Source organism: Carica papaya, chromosome 8 (assembly GCF_054855325.1).
Source record: "Carica papaya isolate Zhongbai chromosome 8, ASM5485532v1, whole genome shotgun sequence".
Classification (NCBI taxonomy): Eukaryota; Viridiplantae; Streptophyta; class Magnoliopsida; order Brassicales; family Caricaceae; genus Carica; species Carica papaya.
In genome coordinates, this window is record NC_142316.1 from 20,989,653 (window position 1) to 21,016,088 (window position 26,436).

The following is a 26,436-nucleotide window of genomic DNA, read 5'->3' on the forward strand; positions in this document are numbered from 1 at the left end:
ATGGTGCAGATGTACGGTACACTTACTTGCTGTGTGACTGGTACAGATGTACGATATACTGTACTTGCTGTGTGATTTGGTATATGTGTACAGTATTCTGTGCTTACTGTGTGATTTGGTAGAGGATGGTTTTTATATGGTTTTTAAAATATAACGAATGTGTTTCACTGATGTGAGTGATGATACTATATATTGCATGTATTTAGCTATCTGTCATAATATTTGCTTAGTGGGATAATGTATTTAACTTTCCCATTATTTTTTAGATAGTAAGGATTTCGCTGGAAAATAGTAAGTGGTACAGAAGATAAGTTGAGAAGTAAGAGATCAGGTTACAAGTTTGTACTTTGGCATTATAAGAAAAGAAAAATTTTAGTGCATCGTATTGTATTGTATCTGATATACATTATTCAAGGTATGTAATGCTTCTATGTACTTTCTACATTAATTAAAGTTAATTTTTGCTATTTAATTACGTGTAAAGTGTAAGTGTGCTTTGTACACACCCCAGAAGAAGAGCGCACAAACCCAACAGCTCCACTGCCACGATCTAGAAGGCCTGCAAGCACCGCTCGTGCGCTGGCCCAAGGGGTCAAACGTACGTGGCCCGTATGGACAGGCATGAAACCAACCTAGCTGGCCCAACGTGTGACCCGCAGCCCAACTTGTAGGCTCGCTATCTACGGCCTGTGCATACTGGCCTTCTAGATTGCCCAAACCTGACAGGCCCATTCTCCACGTTTTAATTAATAAAGTTATTTTATTATTTTTAATTTTTTTATTTTTAAAAGACTTTGGGACCAACTTTTTAATTTTCCATGTTTTTAAAATTAAATCCCACATGCCTAAATTAATTTTTCCACGTGTTTTACATAGAAATCACATGGGACAAGTATTCGGTTATTTTAATTATTATTTTATTGTTAATTCCATCACTAGGATTATTTAATTAATTTTTCGAAAATAGAATAATTATTTTATTATGTAAATATCTTAGATTTAGATAAAAGTTTATCTGGAGTATTATTTTATTAATTTATTTTAAGAGTTTGTACTCCTCTAAATTGACCAGGAAATACTATAAATAGGCTTTTACCCATAGGTTATAAACACTCCAATTACAATCAATATGAGAGAAATTCTTGAAAGCTTAGGCTTTTCTTTTTTTAGAATTTTTGCTAATTTAGCTTGTTCAAGTTCTTCAGAAAACAAGAGTTTTCAGAAGTCTTGTTGAGCCAAGGAGCGGGGATCAACTTATCGATAAGTTTTTGGTTTTTTTCTTTCCTTTTTTATTTTCCTTACTCTTAGTTTTTGCATTCCTTTTAGGATTATAGATTCAATTAGAGGAAGGGATTTATCTAGGTAATTAAGGTTTCGGTATTGCATAATGTTGAGTTGGTTATAAGAGTTGATTCGATCCTTCCATACCCTTCCCTGTCATTTGGTATTAGAGCTTAGCATTCTATAACCCAAATCTATCTTTATTGCTTTTAGCATTTTTGTTCTTAAATTAGCATTTAAATTATTTTATTGTTAATTTGTATTGCATCTTGCTTGAATTCACATCAATCTGTTCAATTCAAGCAGTTTGTTTTTTTATTAAAAAAAAAAATTATACATATCAAAAATACCAAAAATATCCCATTTGCACCCATAAGCCAATTGGCACGTTGTTTGCATTCTGTATAGCAAAAATAGAGTAACTGCCTATTAGATTGTCGAAATACCATCGAGAGGAAGAGTAAGTCATTTATTAGGTACGAGTGAAAACTTTTGTTTTCATTCTATTTGCATCATTCATATTGCATTTACATTGTTTAAGCATCACAATTCTTTATCCGTTAACTTAAATTTTGAACTTTAGAGTCAGCCTTCCTTTAGGATTCCTTACCAGTGTCTTTAAGACTAGCGTACATGTCTTAATTAAGGAGAATCAATTCTAGAGGCTCAACTTGAAGCATGAGTGTTGAGGGATTATGAGGTTAAACACGAGTAAAGATGAGGGAGAGATGTCCTTTCATTAACCTTTACCTTGCAGGATAATTCACTATGTTTCAATAAAGTGACATATTTTCCTTCCGAGAAAGTATCCTTGTTGTCTGAAGGGTCATGAGCTTGTAAGCCTAGGGAGAGGACAACAAGCAGAGAGAGAACATATTCCACATGTGATGTCTTGTCAATGGTAAGGTATGTGAAATGATCATTAACAGTGGTAGCTGTGCTAATGTGGCAAGCACTCTATTCATGGAAAAAACATGGTTTATATGCATAAAGTATCCAAATGCCTACCGATTACAATGGTTGAATTAGTATGGCAAAGTCCAAGTTACCGAACAAGTCAAAGTACCATTCTCCATCAGAAAATATCATGACGAGATATATTATGATATCGTACCTATGCATGCAAGTCACCTGATACTTGGGAGACCTTGCAGTTTGATAGGCAGGTACAACATTATGGTCGCACCAGTTATTTTTTATTACAATAGGACGATCTGAATCATGTCCTTATGCCTTTATCACAAAAAGAGGCACATAAAGATCAAGTCAAAATTAAACTGTCCTTTGATGAATATGCAAGAAGGGTTGAAGAGAGAAGGAAGGCAGTAGAGAAAGTTAATGGCCCATTGAGCATAAAGGCTGCCTAGAAGACAACCAAAGATGGTCCATTACGAGAAAAACAAAGAGAGAAAATAAGGAAGTGTCTTCATGATAAGGACATAATATTAAGGAATATCTCTTATGAAAGGGAACTTTAATTGTACTTACCTACAAGGAGATTAATTTTGACCTTAACCACTCTTTCCATAGTTATACTATTTTCTTCTTATAGATAATTACCATGGCAAGTGGGCTATGAAGATTTGATCCAGATCCTGGAGGAATTGTGAATCAAGTAATGACATGCATCAACAAAGTAAACATACTTGGGAAATATGTTGTGTTTTCTATTGTTATCACCAACAATTCTCCTTTTGATGAAGGTCAAGATTCGAGGATGAATCTTTTTGAAGAAGGGTAAGATGATGTGATATTAGATAGCCTACATTTAGTGTCAAGGAATGCCAATTTGCATCAAGGAGGAATCCAGTAGGTCCTGACTCAAACAGGAAAGTAAGTTCCAGTTTCCTAAATGGGAATGCCCAGAACAGAAAAATGATTTCATTCCTGACTACTTTCCTAATTGGGATTATTCCAAGAGATGGGCCAAGTTTGTTCAAGCTAAAGGACTTAAGGCCCAAGTAGGATTAATGGACTTGAAGAATTGTAAGAAAGCCCCACACCCATGGAAGATGGCCCACGCAAACCAAGCGTGTGCAGCCCACAAACGTGTAGTATGCGCATGCACGTAGCAAGGCCAGTGCGCAGGTAGACCCAACAGCTCCACCACACGACCTAGAAGGCCTGCAAGCACTGCCAGCAAGCTAGCCCACGAGGTCGAATGAGTGCAACCCCCTCAAACGAGCCTAGAACTAGCCTGGCAAGCCCAACGCGTGACCAGCGGCCCAGCCCGCTAGCTCACTGTTAGCAACCTTCACAGACTAGCCGACCGGTTTTCTACCTTTTAATTAATTAAATTATTTCCTTATTTTTTTTTTAATTTTTATTTTTAAAAGGCTTTGGGATCTAATTTTTAATTTATCATTTTTTAAAATAAACTCCCACATAAATTAATTTTTCCATGTGTTTTATATGGAAATAACATGGGATAAGTATTACATTATTTTAATTGTTATTTTATTGTAAATTCTCTCCCTAAGATTATTTAATTATTTAATTAATTTCTTTGGAATAGAATAATTATTTTATTATGTAATTTATCCTAAATTTAGATAGAATTTTATCTAGGGTATTATTTTATTAATTTGTTGCAAGAGTTTGTACTCATTTAGATTGCTCGAAAAATACTATAAATAGACATTTGTCCATAGGTTGTAAACACATTAATTACAATCAATTTGAGAGAAATTTTTAAAAGCTTAAGCTTTTTTTCTTTTAATATTTTTGCTAATTTAGCTTCTTCAAGTTCTTTAGGAAGCAGGAGTCTTCAAAAGTCTTGTTGAGCCAAGGAGCAGGGTTCAATTTATCGATAAGTTCATGGCATTTTTGCTTTTCTTATTTATTTTTCCTAGTCTTTATTTTTGTATTCCTTTAAACATTATAGATTCAATTAGAGGGAGGGTTTTATCTAGGCGGTTAAAGTTTTAGCATTGCATAACGTTGAGTGGGTTATAGGAGTTGATTCAATCCTCCCCATACTCTCCCGCGTCAAAATGTGAGCATAAAAGTTTTCACTCGCACTTAGTAGATGACTTACTCTTTAACTTGATGATTTTCTAGCAATCTATTGAGGCAATAACAGTCACAAAGGACACTCTAATAAAAGAGGAAGACATATGGGAAACTAGCAATGCCCATGATTAATTAGGACTAATGGGGAAACAAGCCCAGATACCCATGGGACACATCACCCGAAGCCAGCCCGAAAACTCCAAGGTGTTTTCAACCTATTTGTACTGGAATGGGTTAGTAACAAAATCACTAATGAATCTCAAAAAAGGGCATAAGGCACGAGACTATAGTGGAAGACATGTACAACACAGATGAACTACCTTTGGCATGTGTGTAATGCACATGGAAGTCCACCTGCACATGCGAGAACCTTACCCGTGTGAGGCAGCACATAAAGTTTGCAGAAACTGTAGCTTGCTTGCGTAACATGCGTCGCGTGCACATAGGACACGTGCAGCCTCTGCTTAGCACCACGCACGTGAGCAGGCCACGGGTCGCACGCCCAGCAACCTACACGCACGACCCACATCCCAGAAGGGAGAACCCGCGTAGCCCATTAGGCCCATCCTGTCAGATGCGCGCCCAATCAGCACTTTAATAAATTGTGCACCTAGCAGGCCCACGCCCAACTCGTTGGCCCAATTTGTGGGCCTGTTTTCATGACCTACGCAGACTACCCGACCTACAACCGGCCGGCCCTCCACATTTTTAAGTCCTCTTGGACCCATCTCAATCTTCTCCACATGTTTTAATTCATTTCCCCACGTGTTTTACATGGAAAATAGGTGGGATAAGTTCTATCTTTTTATAATATTATTTTTATATTTATTTTAATGTAATTTCTATCCTTGGATTATTTAATTATTTATTTGAATTTTAGATTGGGATAGAATAGTATTTTATTATGTAATTATCCTATTTTAGGATAGAATTTTGTCTAATATATTGTTTTATTAATTTCTAAGTGATTGTGATCAACTAGAATTATCCGAGGAAAAACCTATAAATAGGTTCTTACCCATAGATTATAAATACAATTCATTTGAGAGAAATAAAATTAAAAGCTTTTGTTTTTGTTCAAGAATTAGGATTTTGCTAATTCTTTGTAGCTTCTTCAAATTCTTCAAGAAGTAGGAGTCTTCATGTCACAGCCACCCTTCTCTTATAAGGTGTGCTTGGAGCACATTGATGTTTTACACTTAATTAAATAAAACATAACTGAACTTCCATTAATACAAAAGTACAGAAGCATTACATTCGTTAATATATGTACATCAGATACATACAAAATGAGGTTCTAATTTTTTTTCTAACTTACACTATAAAGCAAGAGTATAAAATAGTAACCTGAGTTTTTATAGAGCCTAACTTGCAAAAGACTTCTCTATTATTACCGCTTACTCCGCAGCAGTGTTTGAGGATCTAAAAATGATGAAGGAATGAGATACAGTATCCCAACAAGAAAATATCATGATACGTAGTGTAATACATGCAATATATATAGTTTTCACACACATCAAAATATATATCTTACACATTTTGATGTGATCCTAAACAGCCCAGAATTAGTTTTAAAGATGCAATCTTGCATCAATAAACAACACCGAGAATAGAAAAGTGATTTCATCATTGAACGCTTTTCGAATTAGAATTACTCCAAGAGATGGCCAAGTTTATCCAAGCCAGAAGACTTAAGGCCCGAGTAAGATTAATGGGCTTAAAGAATTGTACGGAAGCCCACACCCTAGGAAGATGGTGTGTCTGACGCTGTGCATGGAGGGAAGGTACCCATGGACGAGCGACCCGAGTCCCACAACCTGCTTCTCGGCCCTAGAGGCCCACCCTACGACCTAATAAGCCTCGCACTTGAGAAGAACGTGTAGCCCATGCCGCACACCTCTGCAGGTGGACTAATTGGGGCCCATCAAGATGACTCGAAGGTTGACCCTCATCTCCAGGCCCGATCCAGCGGACTCGTACCCAAGGGAGAATAAACTAGGCCAAATGCCTAGCCCAACAAGCCAGCCATGCAGCTCAACCTAGCAATAGCCACAGGCCAAGCGGAGGAGAGACCCAAGCGTGCCAAAAAGTTGTAAGGCCTAAGGATCGCGTGCACAGGCTCGACCCGAAACTGTGCATGTACATGCGGGCTTCCTTAGCCCGTATGGGTGAGGTGTGTGTGTGGTAAGTTTTGAACTTATTTCCTCCATGTGACATCCCAGGTGCCAATTAAGGTAAATGAGTGTCATATACAGATTAAGAATAACAAGTGCATGATAAAATTTATGCAGTAGAATCAAACCTTAACAAATCTCTTACAAATATATAAATATAATGTTCCAAATACATACATAACTGAGTCGAGTCATAATTCTAGACAAAGGGTACTCTCTTTCGAGTGAGTTTCAAGGCTGTTTGTTTGGTTGAGATTGTTTGTGTAATTTTTGGGGCTGTTTGGAAACAACTCACCTCAATTGAGTTTATTTTCATCCAAAACTGTTTGTTTCACTTAATTTGAGTATTTTGGGTGATAATTTGTGGTTTTATTAGAGAATTACAAGTTTCGTGCTTTAAATTCCATATTCACCATTTTTTTTCTTGCATCTTTAGTTTTCATTTAATATTTTTGCCCATTTGCTTCTTATTACATCTTGAGGTAATCATATTGATTCGTTGTTGCCTAATTAACATAAAAATCATCATCATACACTTATTTCTATATCAAGTGTGTGCTCTTCATTGTTTAGATTGTTATAGTTTGCTTTTAGAGTTCAATTCGTATATCTTGTTTATTTAGAAATTCTTTATTATCTCTAATTAAAATTGAGTACATAGTGATAATTAATTGTTGTTTGAATTGACCATTTTGTGTAAAGTTATAAAAGATTGCTTGAGTGTTAAAAAGCAAGAGAGTGTGAGCTCAAAAGAGGGTAAAAGCCAAAATTGAGTGAAACATGGGTGCCCATACTACGAGAGTAAACACGTGAGGGAGTGATTTATGAGGTTGCAATCTATTTTGTTTGTCATTAAAATTTCAGATTTGAAGATGGAGCCACAAGGGAGTGAAAGAACATCAAAAGATCAAGAATTCATCCTCAAAGCAGTGCAACAACAATTTGAGAGGATTCAACTAGTTATTGGCAACATGAATGAGAAACTAGAGAAACAACAATGTGAGTTAAATTCCATGAGAGGGGAAGCTTCCCAAACCAATCCAGGGGCAAGAAGACTTCCAACACCACCTTTTGATGAGGAATTGGAGGAAGAATTTGATGACCAAGCTACTTTGGTCAATGAAGGTCGAAATTATGGTAGGGGTCGAAACGACCTTAATAAAAACATTGGGAGCATCAAAATGAAAATCCCATAGTTTCTAGGCAAGAATGATCCGAATGTTTATCTTGAATGGGAGTGGAGCTTATTTTTGAGTGCCACAATTATTCGGAGGAGAAAAAGATAAAGCTTGCGGCCGTGGAGTTTGGAGAGTATGCCATTGTATGGTGGGATCAACTCATCACAAGTAAAAGGAGAAATGGAGAGAGATCTATTTCCACTTGGGCCGAAATGAAGGCTATCATGAGAAGGCGCTTTGTTCCTACTCACTACTATAAGGACTTACATCAAAAATTGCAAGGCCTTATACAAGGGAACAAGAGTGTAGAAGACTACTACAAAGAGATGGAGATAGCCATGATAAGGGCTAATATTGAAGAGGATAAGGAAGCTACTATAGCAAGGTTCTTAAATGGAACAAAGACACATCCAACATTTTAGAGCTTCAACATTATGTGGAGATTGATGATATGGTGCACATGGCTATAAAGATTGAAAGACAATTAAAGAGAAAGGGGAACACAAGGCAAGCTAACACTTACTCGGCCCAAAATTCCAATTGGAGACCGAATTGGAGGGGAGATAACAAGGCTGTCCAATTCAAAAGAGATGACAAAACTAAGCCAAAAGATGCTAATGATAATAAAAACAAAGGTATTTCTGACTCCCAAACTCCTAGGAATAGAGATATCAAGTATTTGAGATGCTTGGGTTTTGGTCATATTGCATCTCAATGCCCAAATAAAAGGGTAATGGTGATGCGTGGTGATGGTGTTGACACGAATGAAGAGAATGATGTGGATGATGAAAGGCCTCCTTTGGAGGATTGTAGTGATGGGGAAACGCCTATGGAAGGTAGGTTGTTGGTTTCTGGACGTGCTTTGAATATGCAAGTAAGGAATGATGATAAGGGGGTTAAGTTGTAAAAAGAGAACATTTTTCATTCTAGATGTCTAGTGAATGGAAAATTGTGTAGCATGATTATTGATGGAGGCAGTTGTGTAAATGTGGCTAGTACCTTATTTATTGATAAACTGGGTTTGGAAGCTACAAAACATCCTAAACCTTATAAGCTGCAATGGCTTAACAATAGTGGGGAGGTGAGAGTTAATAAGCAAGTGAGGGTGCCTTTTACTATTGAGAAGTATAGTGATGAGGTGATATGTTATGTAGTTCCTATGCAAGCTAGTCATATTTTGCTGAGTAGACCATGGATGAATCAACCTTGTGTATGAGCTGGATTAGTTGAGTTGTTTGAAGTTTTTTGGATTGTTTTATTTTAGTTTGAGTTAATTAAGCCCATATAGTTAAGTATAACTCATTTTGGGTTTAAGTCTCGTCTTAGTATTATTACAAGAAAGTGCCCATAACTATATAGTGCCACAAACAATTAGTGGTGTTGGTTAAGAAGATTGGAGTTATAAGGAGTTACATAACAATTACATTCCTATAATTAGCCTAGTTATTATTGGAGTTACAATTGTAATTATCACATAATTAACCTAGTTATTGTGAGAGTTACAATTGTAGTTATTGTATTGTAACTTATCATTGATTTCTTTGGCTATAAATACCAAATGAACTCTTCTTTGTGGACAAAGAGTTGTAATCAAACATTTCAGAATTGAGTTGAGAGTGTTTTGGCATTCTTTTCACTTTATGCACAAAGTGTTGATTTGGAATACAATTGTTATCACTTGTATTTCAATTTTGATTTCCTATTTCAATTGTTCTTGGTGGTTATTTGGATTGGGTTCAAGGGATATCATTTATCTTCTTTGGGTTCTCTTTAACTTCTACGATTTGGGTGATTGAATAAATTTGATTCCTTTTTTACTTGTGATCTAAATTCCATTCTAAATCGATTGAAGAGTTCTAAGGTTCAAGTAAGGGTCTTGGGGTTCCGCATCACATCCAAAAAATTATAAACAATTGGTAGGGAACATACAATAGGATTAACACCGATATTTTGTTCATTCAATTGTTAGAAAAATGATAACAATAACTTTTATTTTTCTTTCAAGGATTGTAAGGTTACAATTTTACTTTCACATTCTATTATAGCTCTATACTTGTCCAACTAGTCCATTCCTAATATTACTTCAAATCCTACAAAATCTAATAGTATCAGGTTTACACATACCTCTATCCCTGATGTTTTTATCCTATAGTCCTTATATACACAATGAGCCTCTAGTAATCCTTTAGAGGGAGTTTCCACCATTAGTGTTTTTCCTAAAGGTTCTAGTCTAAACTCTATATTACAAGCAAATGCATAGAAAATAAAAGAGTTAGTTGCACCTATATCGATCAAAACCTTGACAGAAGTACTATGAATAGAAAACATACCCTAGATGAGGACAGGAGCAGGAAAGACACCAGATTCATTTAGGTGGGGTACACTCGACCTTGTGCTACAGATCGGGCTACATCCTTTGGTCATTGGGGGCAGTCTTTTATGAGGTGTTTGGTGCTTCCGCATTAATAACAGGCATTATAGATATGTCGACATGGTAGGTCACCATGCAAGCGACCATAATGCTGACAAGGTTGGTTAGCTCGGGCAGGTGAAGCTGTAGGTGGGGGTAAGGCAGGAGGAAGGACAACTCTGGTTTATTTGTCTGGAGGGTTACTTACTTGGTCAGACAATCTTCTTTTAAGCTATTGGGGTTGTTGTTGAGTACAGATTGGGGCAATACATTGGTGTTTGATCGAGATAAGGTCTTCAGCTGGGCATGTTCAAGCACCTTCGTATATGAGCTGGGTGTCAGCATCGCAACCCGATCATAAATGTCAGCACGAAGGCCCTTGAGAAACTTCCTAACTTTTCGGCTTTTGGGGGTGACCATCAAAGGGACAAATCTTGACAGTTGAATAAAATGGGCTGCATATTGGGCTACAGTCAGGCTTCCTTGGGGGAGGTCCTAAAATTCCTCATCTTTTTTTTTTTAACATAGGCAGGGAAGAAGTTATCAAAAAAAGCATCCATGAAAACTTCCTAGGCAGTAAGGGGGACAAGACTTCTTTCTTAAGTTGCCATGAGTGTTCAGCTTCTCCGTTTAACATGAAAGCTGTAAGGGGGACTTTTTAATCTTTGGTCAAGTCTAGGACAGAGAAGAACTTCTCTATTTGTAGGATCCAGGCTTCAGCTACTAAAGGATCAGGGCCACCTTTAAAGTGTTGGGTGTTAAGTTTCCTAAACTCCGCTATATTTTAGGAGATTGACCGATCTGTGTCTCAGAATTTAGGAGCAAGAGGTGGACAAGGATTGGCTTGGTTCTATCCTACGACTACAATTAATCCTTAGATGGCTCAGAAAAGTTTTGCAAATTCAACCTTAGTCGGATGATCCGGGGCTTTAAGTCGCTCAATATGCTCTACGGATAGTCGTCCTTGCATTATTCCTACAAAAGAAAGGAGGACATGAGTTGGAGGTTTAATCTTGAAAAGAGGACTTATTTATTTCCTAGGTATTATAAAGGGTTCACCTACCTAAGGCCTCAGTGCAAGGTATTTGATTTGCGAAATTCTGCTATGATACCATCTGTGCATCTCAAGTGCTAATTACAGCAAATGGATGTTAGATACAGATTCAGAATAATGAGTGCATGATAAAATTTATGCAGCAGAAAAAAATCATTACAAATCCCTTATAAATACATATGAGTTACAATACATACATATACTGAGGACAGAAGTGGTTGCAAAATATAAAACAAAACATAAGGGCCACTTCTTTCACTATGCTATTGGACTCATCAGAGTGCGGGAAAAGTCATGCACTTAGACTTGTGGATTAACGAGATCCTCATAGACTTCTAAGGGTATGTCAGCTTATAGTTAGTTCCTCACTTTCTTCCTCATTTGGGGGGTATGGAAAGAGTGAGTTCTATTTGCTCAGTAAGGAAAACAGTATTAAATTAACATCATAAAATTTCAAATATTAATTATTTTATTTTACCATTTAACTTCCTCGTTTACCTATCTCACATTATGAAAACCATTTATTTATTAAGAAAACAATACGTTAATATAGACAATCAAACATAAATCATGCCAGATAATAGAGAAAATAAATTAAATCATGAAATGCTCAGATTTTCATATCATGCTTCGCAAACTCGTTACAACTTCCATCTTTGAGGGCAGATACAGATTTCCAACTACCCAAGTGGAATGACCTGATCAAATACAGATATGGTAATTTGTTCAGGCTCATTTCTGGATTACCAAACAATGGTATGATCTATGATCACGACCGTACCAACCATAGTGACCCTAATAGATATCTACAGTCATGACATTACTTAGCAACGGGTGACCCCTACAGATAGTGCGATACCACTCTCGTCAAAGGGTACGCCGTCATCCACTAGGAGCGGTCCTTTTATGTCTTTCTATACTAGATAGGGGAGGGAGAAACAGATACCTCGAAGGGCACTGGGAACAGATACCCCTTAGAGATAAAAAGGCTTACGACACACTTGATGCAATATGCATATCAATACAGATACGCTTCGGAAATTATTGGCTTCATTTCACTTTTCTCTTTTTCTTTTTTTTATACTTTCTATTATTATTGATTACATACAATATTTATTACATGTAAATTTGTCAAGTGCCTGCAATTCACATAACATGCTTCAAAATAAGAATAATTCAACTTATTTGAATACAAAAGCATATAAAACAGGCAAAATACAATATATTAATTTAGTTTATCTAAAATACTCCTTAAGACATCGAAAGAAATACTAGATTCCTTATCGAATCCTTGATGTTTTCTCTTTCACCGTTCTCCTTTCTTTCTCTTCTTCTCTCACTAGACTACTATCTCTTTCTCTCTAAATCTTTGAAAAATGAAAAAATGAAAGTGTGGAGAGGAAGGAAAGGGAAAGGGCAATTTATAGAATTTTAGAACTGTTGGATTCGCACCAAGTAACAAAATCTGGTGAAGAGAGAGAGAATAAAAAGATGTGTCATGAAAAACGAGGTAGGAGGGCCTCCACCGGTAGTGGTGGCACACTACCCGAGGTGGCATGTGACATCCTAGGTGGCAGTTAAGGTAAATGGGTGTCAGATACAGATTCAGAATAACGAGTGCATGATAATATTTATGCAGTAGAATCCAACTTTAACAAATTCCTTACAAATATATATAATGTTCCGTATACATATATCATTGAGGCCAGAAGTGGCAACAAAATACAAAACATAAGGGCCACTTCTTTCACTATCCTATTGGAATTCATCAGAGTGTGGGAACAGTCATGCACTCTGGATCCATGGGATCCTAATAGACTTCAACTACGTCTGCCTGCGGTTCCTCATTTTCTTCCTCATTTGGGGAGGAATGAAAAGAGTGAGTTTCATATGCTCAGTAAAAAAAACAATATTAAATTAACATCATAAGATTTTAATAGGTTATTATTTTATCTCATTGTCTAGCTTCCTTGTTGACCTAACTCATCATTAGAAAAGGAAATAATTTATTTGAATATCAAAATAGTACGTTCGAACAGAAAATCAAATATACACATCATGCCAAATAATAAAGAAAATCAAATAAATCATAAAATGCACAGATATTTCATGTCAGTCTTCGCGTAATGGTTGCAAACTTCCATCTCTGAGTGCAGATATAGATTTCTAACTATCTAAGTGGAATGACTAGATTAGATACAGGTACGACAATTTGCGTAGGCCAACTCTAGCTTACAAAACTATGGTACGATCTATGACCACAGCGGTACCAATCATAGTGGTCTTAACAGATATCTATAGTCACGAGATTTTTTAGCCATGAATGACCCCTACAGATAGTGGGATACCACTCTCGTTAGAGGGCATGTCGTCATTCACTTGGAGCAATCCTCTTACGCCTTTCTAGATTAGATATGGAGGGGGAAACAAATACTTCGAAGGACAAGGGGAACAGATACCCCTCAAAGATGAAAAGCCTAACGAGATACTTGATGCAATATGCATGTCAATACAGATATACTTCAGACCACACAGGGTTGATTCTACTTTTCTTTTTTCTTTCTTTTATTATTATGGACTACATTTTATATTTATTACATGCAAATTAATCAAGTGTCAATAATTCACATAGCATGCTCGAAAATCAAAACAATTCGACTCATTTGAACACCTCTCATGCAAAATAGATAAAATAACAATCATATTAAATTTGTTTATCTAAAAATACTCCTTAAGACGTCGGAAGTAATACTACATTCCTTACAAAAGCCTTGATGTTTTCTTCTTCACTATTTTTCTTTCTTTCTCCTATTCTCTCACTATTTTATTGTATCTCTCTCTCTAAATCTTGAAAAATAAAAGAAATGGAAGTGTGAAGAGGAAGGGAAGGGAAAGGGTATTTATAAAATTTTGGATTTGTGCCAAGTGGCAAAATCTGGTGAAGAAAGAGGAGAAAAAGATTCTTGGCATGTAAAACGAGGGAGAAAAACTTCCTCCACCGGTAGCGGTGTACACCGCCCAAAGTAGCGGCGGTGCACTTCCCGAGGTGCCAGTGCCTGGCCGGCACACTATAGGTTAGCCAGTTGGCGTATAAGCCTGTTATTGTGTGCGCAGTGCCTAGGCATAAACTACACCATGCGCGCAAGCCCCAAGCACACAGGGCCTATCCCCGCAAGCGTGTTACCCGGACGGCGCGAGCACAGTGTGCGGCATTAGTGACGCGCATACGACCTACTTGTGCACGACAGGATGCGTGTGCAGGTCCTGACCCTACATAGTGCGCGCGGAGCGGATGTACGTGTTGTGCGTACATCCGGTGGATGCGTGTATGCAGACGGGACCTGCACGCTGTGTGCACGTCCCGTGCGTGCATGCGGTGGTGCGTGCATGCATAAGGAGGGGACGTGCACGCTATGCCCACGTCCCGTGCGTGCTAGCCTGCAGATGGGTCATGCACGCTGTGCGCACGCCCCACGGTCATTCTTCACGCTTGTGCACACTCACAGTGCCCAGCACCCGCGCGAGGAAACAGTTTTCTTGCTGGATTTTTCCTGCGAGCTAGTTGTCTCCCGTTTCGCTGTTTTCTAATTTTTTTCCAAATTTTTTCCTTTGAAATAAAATGAAAATAATTTAAAATAATTTAAAATAAAATAAAAACAAAATTAATAAAATAAAATAAAAACATAATTAATAAATATAAATAAAAATATATCAAAATCACGAATCTCGAGAAATATTAAACAGCGTAAATTGACTTAAGTTCAAAGTGGCTAAAGGCCCAAATAAATAATGTTTCCTAATCATTTTAGTATTTTTTCCTCATTTCGTCCTTCAATTCCCACATTGCTTCTTTTGAGGTGTGATGCCACCAACGTACTTTCACCATGGGAATCATCTTGTTATGCAAGACCTTATTAGTTCACCCGAGAATTTTCATTTGAACCTCCTCATAGGTCATATCGGCCTGTACCTGTACCTCATAATGAGCAATAACATAAAAAGGATCAGGGCGGTACTTCTTGAGCATTGAGACATGAAAAATATCATGTAAATACACAAACTCTAGAGATAATGTGAGGCGGTAAGCCACAGGTCCAATGCGCTTGACGATCAAAAAATTCCCACATAATGAGGGCTCAACTTCTCTCTCTTTTTAAACTGCATCTTACCTTTGTAGGGGTAGACTTTAAGGAAAACTTAATCTCCCACGGCAACCGTCAAGGATCACCTACGATTATCGGCATAACTCTTTTGGCAGCTTTGGGCAGTTGCCAAATTCTTGCGGATGATTGCGACCTTCTCTATGGTCTCCTGAATGAAGTCTTGTCCTAAGTGGCGCTAGGTCTCGACTTTACTCCAGCAGTAGGGGAACGACAAGGCCTTCTATACAAATCTTCATACGGGGCCATACTGATGCTGGAATGATAACTGTTATTATAAGTAAATTCACAAAGAGAAAGATACTCATACTAGTTATCACCAAAGTCGAGAACGCGAGCACATAATATGTCTTTCAATGTCTGGATCTCAGACTGACCATCTGTCTAGGGATGATAAGCGGTGTTGAAGTACAATCCAGACCCCAAAGCTTCTTAGAAGTTGTCCCAAAAGTGAGAGGTGAATTGGGGCTCGTGGTCGGATACAATGGATGAGGGAACTCCATGAAGTCGAACAATCTCATCAACATATAAGTGGGCTAACTTACTTGTGGAGTCCATGGTTTGAATAGGCAAAAAATGGGCAGTCTTGGTCAGCATATCCATAATGACCCAAATGGCATTTCGACTAGAGTAGGTCCTTTGCAATCTGGTGATAAAATCAATAGTCACATGCTCCCATTTCTATTTGGGAATCAGAAGACCCTGTAGCAAGCCACTGGGTCTTTGATGTAAACCTTTATCCAGACAAGTAAGGCATCGGAAGACATAGTCAATTATATCATTCTTCATTCCTAGCCACCAATATTGTTGTTTTAAGTCTCGGTACATCTTAGTATTTTTGGAATGAATGGATAACTTGGAAGCACGGGCAGTCTTGAGTACATTGGTGAGTATTGCATCGAGGACCCAAATTCAGTTCTGGAATTTGAACAATTTATCATCAGAGATCCTGAAATTAGGATATTTATTTAAAGTGAACTTACCCAAGTTCTTGATGAGTTTTTGGTCCATGACCTGTGCTTCCCAGTTCTTCATAAAAAGACGGTAGGGCTTGGATCTGGGTGAGGCAGGTGCCTTTGCCATAATAGTTAAGGTAGAGTGATTGTACAGTGTCTATCATCTTCCAATTGGAGGCCATGGTTTGGGTCAGCACAGCAAGCTCTTATCGACTTAGAGCATTGATGACTACATTCTCTCTCTCGGGGTGATAAATGATTTGACAATCATAATACTTCAGAAGATCCATCCAACGTCTTTACCTCATGTTTAACTCCCATTGCAAAAAGATGGATTTCAGAATCTTATAGTTAGTGTAGATTTCGAAAGTCTGACTATAGAGGTAATGCCGCCATATCTTTAGGGCAAAGATAATGGCTGTTAGCTCCAAATCGTGGGTAGGGTAGTTCTATTCATGAACTTTGAGCTGTCAAGATCCAAAGGTGACTACTATGCCATGCTGTATCAAGACACACCCCAAACTAATATGAGATACATCACAGTAAACTTGGAATCTTCCCTCATTGTCCGGGAGGATCAACATAAGGGCAGAGGTGAGACGGCACTTAGTTCCATGAAGCTTTCACTACATGCATAATTCCAAACGAATAGTACACCTTTTCTAGTGAGTCAACTCATGGTGGCAGCAATCTTGGCAAATCTATCAATGAATCGTCGATAGTAGCCTATCAAGCTAAGGAAACTACGCACCTCGTCCACATTGGCGGGCGAACTCCAGCTGGTTACTGATTCCCCCTTAGATGGGTCTACATAAACTCCTTCACTTGAGATTACATGACCGAGAAAAGAAACTCGATCCATCCAAAAGGAGCTCCTGCTTAGTTTCACATACAGTTGGTCTTGGCAAAGCATCTCTAACACTTCAGCCAAATGCACCATGTGTTCCCCATGGGTTTTGGAATACACTAGAATGTCATCAATAAAGACAATGATGTATTGATCTAGTGCGTGTCAAAAAACTCGGTTCATTAAGTCCATGAAAGCTGCTGGGGCATTGGTCAATCCCAACGGCATCACCCAGAACTCGAACAATCCATATCTACGCCGAAAGGCAGTTTTTAGAATATTTTCCTCTTTGACCCTCAATTGGTGGTACCTGATTCTGATATTGATCTTAAAAAAGATCGTGGCTCCTTATAGTTAAATGAAGAGATCGCTGATCTGGGGTAAGGGGTACTTATTTTTAACAGTCACTCAGTTGAGTTCCCTATAGTTCACGTAGAGCCGGATGGTACCTTCCTTTTTCTTTACAAACAACACTAAAGCACCCTAAGAAAAATGGATAAGGTGAATGAATTTTTGGGCGATAAGATCAGAAAGCTGATGTTTCAACTCTGTTAGCTCAGTGCAACTCACAGGATATGCGGGCTTCAAGATCAGCTGGGTTCCAAATAGTAATTTAATCAGGAACTCTACCTCACGCTGGGGAGGTAGACGAGGGAGTTCGATGGGAAAGACATCAAAAAAATTATAAATAATGGCTATGGAACACACAGCAGGATCGGCGTCCATATTTCCTGGATGTAAATAGGAGCAGGAAGGACTTCAGATTCATCTAAGTTGTACACTCGACTTTGTGCTATGGGTTAGGCTACATCCTTCTATCACTAAGGGCAGTCTTTTATAACGTGTTGGGTGCTTCTGCACCGATAGCAAGTGTTATTGATACATCAACAAGATAGGTCACCATGCGAGCAACCATAATGTTAACAAGGTTGGTTAGCTTGGGCAGGTGGAGCTATAGCTGGGGGCAGGGCAAGAGGAAGGGCACTTCTAGTTTGTTTGTCGGGAGGGTTACTTATTGGGTCTAATAATCTTTTTCTAAGTTGTTGGGGTTGTTGTTGGGCACGAACTCTGGCAAAGCATTGGTGCTTACCCAAATAAGATCTTTGGTCATCTGGGCATGTTCCAACACCTCTACATATGAAATGTGTCTCAGCATTGCAACCTGGTCATAATTGTCAGCATGAAGGCTTTTGAGAAACTTCCTAATGTTTCGGCTTTCGGGGGTGACCATCAAAGGGACAAACCTAAACAGTAGAACAAATCCAGCCGCATATTGGGCTACAGACAAGCTTCCTTGATGGAGGCCCTAAAATTCATCCTCTTTCTTTTTTTGAACATAAGTAGGGAAAAAGTTATCAAAGAAAGCATCCATGAAATCTTCCCACGTAGTAAGGGGTAGAGAGGACTTCTTTATTAAGTCGCCACTAGTGTTCGGCTTCCCCATTTAACATGAAGTTTGCAAGAGATATTTTTTGTTCTTTGGTCAGGTCTAGTACAGAGAAAAGATTCTTAATTTGTAGGATCCATGCTTCGGCTACTTTGGATCAAAGCCACCTTCAAATTGACAGGGGTTAAGTTTCGTGAACTCTGCTATATTGTGGGAGATAGACCGATCTGTGTTTCAAAATTCGAGGGCAGGGGGTGGATAAGGGTTGGCCTGGTTTGTCCTACAACTGCAGTTAATCAATGAATGGCTCGGAAAAGTTATGTAAATTCAGCCCTAGTTTGATGATCCATGGCTTCAAGTCATTCAGTACGCTCTACGGATGGTCTTCCCTGCATCATTCCTACAAAAGAAAGGAAGACACGAGTTGGAGATATAGTGAAAAGAGGACATTTTTGTCCCTAGATACTCTAAAAAAAGTTTATCTACCCTAAGCCTCAGTGCAAGGGATTTATTCTGTAAAATTATGCTCTAATACCACCTGTGACATCCTATGTGCCAATTAAGGCAAATGGGTGTTAGATACAGATTCAAAATAATTAGTGCATGATAATATTGATACAGTAGTATCAAACCTAACAAATCCTTTATAAATATATATAATGTTCCAAATACATACATCATTGAGGCCAGAAGTGGCAATAAAATACAAAACATAAGGGCCACTTCTTTCACTATGCTACTGGAATTCATCAGAGTGCGGGAACAGTCATGCACTCAGACTTGTGGATCCAAGGGATCCTCATAGACTTCAAATGGTAGGTTTGCCTGGGGTTCCTTCATTTTCTTCCTTATTTGGGGGAGAATGGAAAGAGTGAGTTCCATATGCTCAATAAAGAAAACAATATTAAATTAACATTATAAGATTTCAAAAGCTTATTATTTTATCTCACTGTCTAGCTTCATTGTTGACCTAACTCATTATTAGAAAAGGAAACCATTTATTTAAACATTAAAATATTATGTTAGCATAGAAAATCTAATATACACATATCATGCCAAATAATAGAGAAAATCAAATAAATCATAAAATGCACAGATATTTCATGTCATGCTTTATAAAGTCGTTACAAAACTTCCATATTTGAGGGCAGATACAGATTTTTAACTACCCAAGTGGCATGATTAGATCAAATACAGGTACGACAATTTGCACAGGCCCACTTCCGGCAAGCAAAACCATTGTACGATATATGACCATTGTCATACCAACCATAGTGGTCCTAACAGATATCTATAGTCACGACATTGCTTAGCTACGAGTAACCCCTACAGATTGTGTGATAGCACTCTCATCAGAGGGCACGTCGTCATCAACTAGGAGCGGTCCTCTTACGTCTTTCAAGACAAGATAGCGGAGGGGGAAGTAGATACCTCGAAGGGCAAGGGGTTCAGATACCCCTTAGAGATAAAAAGCTTAACGACACACTTGATGTAATATGCATGTCAATACAGACATACTTCGAACCACACAAGCTTTATTCCACCTTTTTCTTTTTCTTTCTTTTCTTATTACAGACTACATTTTACATTTATTACATGAAAATTAATCAAGTATTAGTAATTCACATAGCATGTTTAAAAATTATAACAATTCGACTCATTTGAACACAGCGGCAGTAAAAAAAAAACTAAAAATCATATTAAATTTGTTTATCTAAAACTACTTCTTAAGACATCGAAAGTAATAATAGATTCGTTAATGAAACCTTGATGTTTTCTTCTTCTCTGTTTTCCTTTCTTTCTCTTCTTCTCTCACTATTTTACTCTCTCTCTCTCTCTAAGTCTTTTAAAATGGAAGAAATGGAAGTGTGGAGAGGAAGGGAATGGGAAGGGCAATTTATAGAATTTTGAAACCATTGGATTCACGACAAGTGATGAAAGCCGATGAAAAGAGAGGAGAAAAAGATTCTTGGCACAAAAAATAAGGGACAAAAACTTCCTCTACCTGCATTGGCAATGCGTCGCCCAAGGCTTGCTCGAGGTGGTAGTGCCCGGTCGGTGCGCTGCAGCAGGCCTGTGCACTTGCAAGCTAACCTGCAAGTGCACAGGCCTGTTACTGTGCACACAGGGGCTAGCCTGTCTGCGCAGGGCGTAGGTGTACTTGGCACCATGCACGCAAGCCCCAAACACAAAGGGACTGGTCGCGCAGGCCTACTGCTGAGTCTGTGCATACTCAAAGAGACGCACTGACGATCCTCCGGCGCACCTATAAGGTCGTGCACATAGGTCCTCCTTGTGCGCGAGCACGATGTGCGTGCATGTGTATGGAGGAGACGTGCGCACTGTGCGCACATCCCGTGCGTGTTAGCATGCAGAAGGGTGTGTGCACTGTGCACAAGCCCCACGACCACTGTGCGCGCAGCTGCGCCTGCACAGTGCCCAACACCTGTGTGGCCAAATAATTTTCTCGCGAGACCCACGGGCTGGTTTTCTCCCATTTTTTCCTTTGAAATAAAACAAAATAAGTTAAAATATTTTAAAATAAAATAAAAACAAAATTAATAAAATAAAATAAAAATATATCAAAATCACGAATCTTGAGAAATACTAAACAACGTATATTAACTTAAGTTTAAAGTGGCCAAAGGCCCAAATAAATAGAGTTTCCTAATCATTTTAGCACAATGATAGGCGGGGTGTTACATGGCAATACCCCAATCGGCGCACTGGGCACCGTGCACGCATTCCCTAGTCACACAGGGACAATCAATGTAGGCCTGCTGTGCGGACGGTGCATGCACAGTGTTTGGCACCTGTCTGCACACGAGGTGATGCGCGGACAGCCCACACGCGCGTGATGGCATGCTTGCAGGTCTTTACCTTGCGCCGTGAGTGCAAAAGGGATGTGCGCACTGTGCGCACTGTGCGCACTGTGCGCACGTCTTGTGCATGAGTGCGTGCGGAGGGGACGTGCGCGTTGTGCGCACATATCGTGCGTGCGTGCATGCGGAAGGGACGTGCGCGCTGTGCGCAAGTCCCGTGGCTACTGTGCGCCCATGCATGCGCGTACAGCGCCCAGCACCCGCGCGGACAACCTTACTCCCTACTGGATTTTTCCCGCGGGATTTTCTTCTTGATTCGCCTTTTTTTATTTTTTATCTCTATTTTCATATTTAATTTAAATGAGTTAGACTTAAAAATAAATTAAAATAAAATTAAACAAAAATTAAATAAATAAAAATCAACCAAAATTACGAATTACCATAAGTATTAGGCAACGTAAATTAATTAAGTTTAATGCGATCAAAGGCCCGAATAAATCAGGTTTCAAAATCATTTTAGAATAGTGATTGATGGGGTCACTATATGCCCTTGTCAGGCACACCCTTGTGTCCATAAGGCTGGATGGCTGGCCCTATTTGCCACTAGTGGCAAGTGCAATGAGGGACTCCCCTCATGGGCCTTGGACCAAAAACAGGCCTAAATAGGCTGAGTTGCTTGATAGGCTTCAAGAAGCCTAGAAAGGAATTATTTTTGGGCTTTTTGGAGCACAATAACTGACAGTGGACCCCAAAGGATTCAATATGGGTTTTACGAGCCCAATGGGCCAAGGACCAATTTAAATGGGCCTTATTAGGTCGGGAGACAATTGAAAAGCATATTTGTGAGCCAATTTGGTTGAATAGTAAGAAATTATACGATTGTCTTAAATGCATAATAGAATTGAGAATAACTCTACAAATGGTTATTAATTTGATGAAAACCTAAACTTAACAAAGAAAGTCCTAAATTTTTTTTCTCCGTTATCATGGAAGGGTTTTGTTATCTGTCGGTTTACTAATTGTTGGTGAACCATTCTCTAGGAATGAATACTGTACTAGTATCCCCTCTGATGAGAGTAGATCATGAGTGACTATAGGTGTCATAGTGGTGAAGTAGTGTTGTGATCATAAAATCTTACTGAACTACTAAATTTTGAACCAAAATTGTTTCCTCATTCACAGTTATAGTTGGGGATCCTCTTTGCCTTCTGTTTATATAAGTCTAAACGGCTTTGCACAAAATTCAGTTGAAACAATGGAAACCAAAATTAGTAAGAATAAATGAAACAATCAAAACTGTCTAGTTGTCCTGCCATTGATTAGGTTTTAATTTGCTCTGAAGTGAATTGTTTTGTCATGCATTTAATCATACAGTTAGGAATAGGTTGAAATTACTATTTTAAATTAATGTAAATTAAATTTTACTATGAAATTGTTAGCAGTCTCTATGACATAGTACATTGTTTAAATGATAAAAAGGTGTTTCACAAATTGTCTTAATGAACTTTTGAAACGTTAGTGGTATTGTTATAATGGTGTTTTTCCTTATTGAGTTTCATGGAACTCACCCCAATCTATTCACCCCGGATGATGCTAAAGAAAATGATATGCCTCTTACCTGCCCCTTAATGCTTGTTTGGATATGTTCATGGATCTTTAGATGTTTGAGTGCGAAAGTGTGCTTTACTTTGGAGGATAAATATTTTGTAATTTGTAGAAGTAGTGACATGGGAGGGTATGGGGAACGCAAAAACAAAGACTAGGAAAAATAAACAAGGAAAGAAAAAATGCCACGGACTTATCGATCAGTTGATCCCTGCTCTTTGGCTCAACAAGACATCTAATGACTCCAACTTCTCAAAAGCTCAAATGTTACTAATCAGGAAGCTCAAGTTTGTGAAGATGATAATTTGATCAACATTGCTGGTCCAATGACACGTTCAAGAAGAAAGAAAATGCAAGAAGCCTTGAAGAATTTGATTAGCACAAGACTTTCACTAGAATGCTCCAAAGCCCACAATGCGAAGTCCAGAATTGTGAATTTCATGACCATTTCAGATCATGGGCCAATAAGGGCTAATGGATCATATTGGGTTGATCAAGACAATCATTTTCGCCCATAATATAGCCTAAAATTTGTGCAAAAGCATGGCTGGTTCAAGACTACACTCTTTTATCAATTCTAATTAACAATAATGGCTTGACTTTGAAGTTGAAGGACATCAATAAATCTAATCATTTATTAACAAGATTTGTGTCTTCAGAAGTATTAAAACTTTTCATTGGATGATGGAAAATCAACATGGAGTAAAAAGAAGTCAGCCTTGAAAAAATGAATTCAAAGAAGACTAGAATTCCAAGTCATTAATTAGTCTTGAATTTTTCTTTATTAGTTTCTATTTTCAAAGTTAATTTTAAGTAATTTACTTTTGAATTTCATGCTCTTTATGACCTATAAATAGGGATGCATTCTACTTGTAAAAATCAGATTGAAATTACATACTTGTTAAGGGTTTTCCTTAATTTGCTAGTCTCTTTGAGCTAGTTTGGGTCTTGTAAGTTGCTTGCAAAACTTATTAGGTTTATCAACTAGGATTCTTCCTCCTAGTTGTGGCACCTTGGCCTTTTCTTCTTTCTCTTCTGTAATTCAAAGGTGATAGGTTTAATATACCTATTATTGTTGGGTTCATTAGATTTAGGGGTGGGTAACAGTAATTCAATGTTTCTACCTTTTTGTGATTCAAAGGTGGTAGGTTTGATATACCTACTGTTGTTGGGTTCAAATAGGTTGGGTTGGGTTGCTTAGAAGATTTCTATAATTCTTTCTTTTGGTGTAATTCAAAGGTGTTGAGTTTGATATGCTCAATATTGTTGAGTTCATCCAAGATTGAAGATTGGTTGAACTAGATCATCAAGGAACTATCTTAATTAACGGGTAACTGTTGCTATCAGAAAGAAAGTTGAGCCTCCATTATGTGGAACCATTTCAAATTGTGGAACGTGTTAGACCCATGGCCTACCACCATACTCTACCCTAAGAGCTTGCAGGTCTACATGATATTTTCCATGTTTTTTGCTCAAAAGATACCATCCTGACCCTTTTCACATCATTCCTCATCAAGAGATGCAGGTTTAAGCTAATATGACATATGAGAAGCTCCTCGCAGAAATCCTTGGTTTGACCATCAAGGTTTTCCGCAACAAGAGGATCCCTATGGTGAAGGTGCAATGGCAACACCACATTCTGGAAGAGGCGATGTGGGAATTGGAGAGTGAGATGAGAAAGAAGTTCCCAGACCTATTTATGATAAATTTTAGTGGGAAATTTTACTAAAGTGAGGGGAATGTAACACCCTAAAAACTTTTGTGATTAATTTGTAATGTGCCCTAAGGCCGCTTCAACTCCTTAATATTTCGTGATTTTAATTTTTTAGATAAATATCATATTTCATGTTTTTATTTTATTTAATAATTCTCAAATTTATTATTTCATTTTGTTATAGTAAAATTATATTGTATTTATTAATTAAATCAAATCTTTGGAAAAACAGATGAATATCGTGCACCCTATTCACGCGTCGTTTGCGCGGTAGGCCTGCGCGCTGTAGGGCCTACGTGCGCGACAGGCTAGGCCTGCGTGCGGTAGGCTAGGTCAGCACGTGCAGAAGGCTAGGCCTGCAATGCGTGGCTGGCTAGGGTAATGTGTGTTGCCTCGTGCAATACAAGCCGCCCCTTTGGGTGGTGAGCTGTCATTGGCTTGGGCGATGTGCCGCTATCGTTTGGGTGGCATGCCTTCATTTTTCACACCACTGTCACATCGTATCGTCCATCCATCGATCGTATTTGTCAGTCGTCACATCACATTTTTGAGTGCATGACTTGTCTCAAACTCTGAGTCCTTTAACATAATGATAGAAGTGACACTTTTTGTATTTTCATATTTTGTATTTTGTTGCCATTTCTGGCCTCAATTATATATGTAATTGAGAACTCATATATTTTATAAGGGATTTGTAATAAACCGCTCCGCTGCATACATTTAACTATTATGCACTCGTAATCTGTTTTAGTATCTGGCACCCTTATGCCTTAATTAGCATTTGGGATGTCACAGATGCACACTTATTTGAATCATTTTTCATAACATATGGGCAAAATAACACTTAAAATACAATATCGTTTTCGTAAAACACTTGCAATTTATATATAAAAATATGTATAAAACACTAGAAAACACTTAAAAACTTCGTAGGCCATGAAATCACAACATCCATTTACCTTGGGTCCTATACAAACCTCGATCTAAGCAGAGTCCCCTCTTACACAAGTTTTAATCCTTCTGCTCAATTCAGTAGAGTTTTTCCCTATAAAACCTTTAAATTTCTCTATTGGCATGGGCAGAGTCTCCCTTTATGAAAACCACAATTTTATATTTTCAAATGGGTAGAGTCTGCCCTTAGTTTATCTTAATTTTCTACTGAAATTTCAGTAGAGTCTCCCCACATTGATAAATTTTAACTCAAAATTACCTTCCTAGTATAAAAATTACATATCTATAAAAAGGGTTTGAACAACCTTACCTTATATCATACGCAACCTTGATTTTGGTAGAGTTCCAACTTAGTTTTTGATATTTTTCAACTGAAATTTTACCAGAGTTCCATGATGATTTTTAGCAATATCTAACCTCAAAACATCTATCACATCACTAGAAAATTGTCCTCAAAGTTTCAAGGAAAACTAAATTAAAATGAGAGAAATATGCTTACTTGAAGCCACCCTTTTTGAGCTTCCTTTTGCTTCTCAGCTCTTCTTCTCTTATTTTCCTCCTCTTTATCTCACCATGCTTCTCCCCCCTTCCAATCATCCCCAATTTATAGGAGAGGGGAGCCAAGTTGTTGGTTGCCTATTCGATGTGGGGTATGTGGTTCACCATTTTAACTTCCTAATCGATGTGGATCCTTTGTAACTTTAAACTTCCTAAACGATGTAGGACTTTTGTCACTTTAATATCCCATTCTAGATGCTTCCAAATTTATCCGACTCCTCCCACCATGTTATCCTCCTTTGAGGTGCTTCCATAAAAATTTGGGCTCCATTCCAACTATTTTGTGTTACCTTAGGCACACCTAAACCCTTAAGGCCCAAAACCACA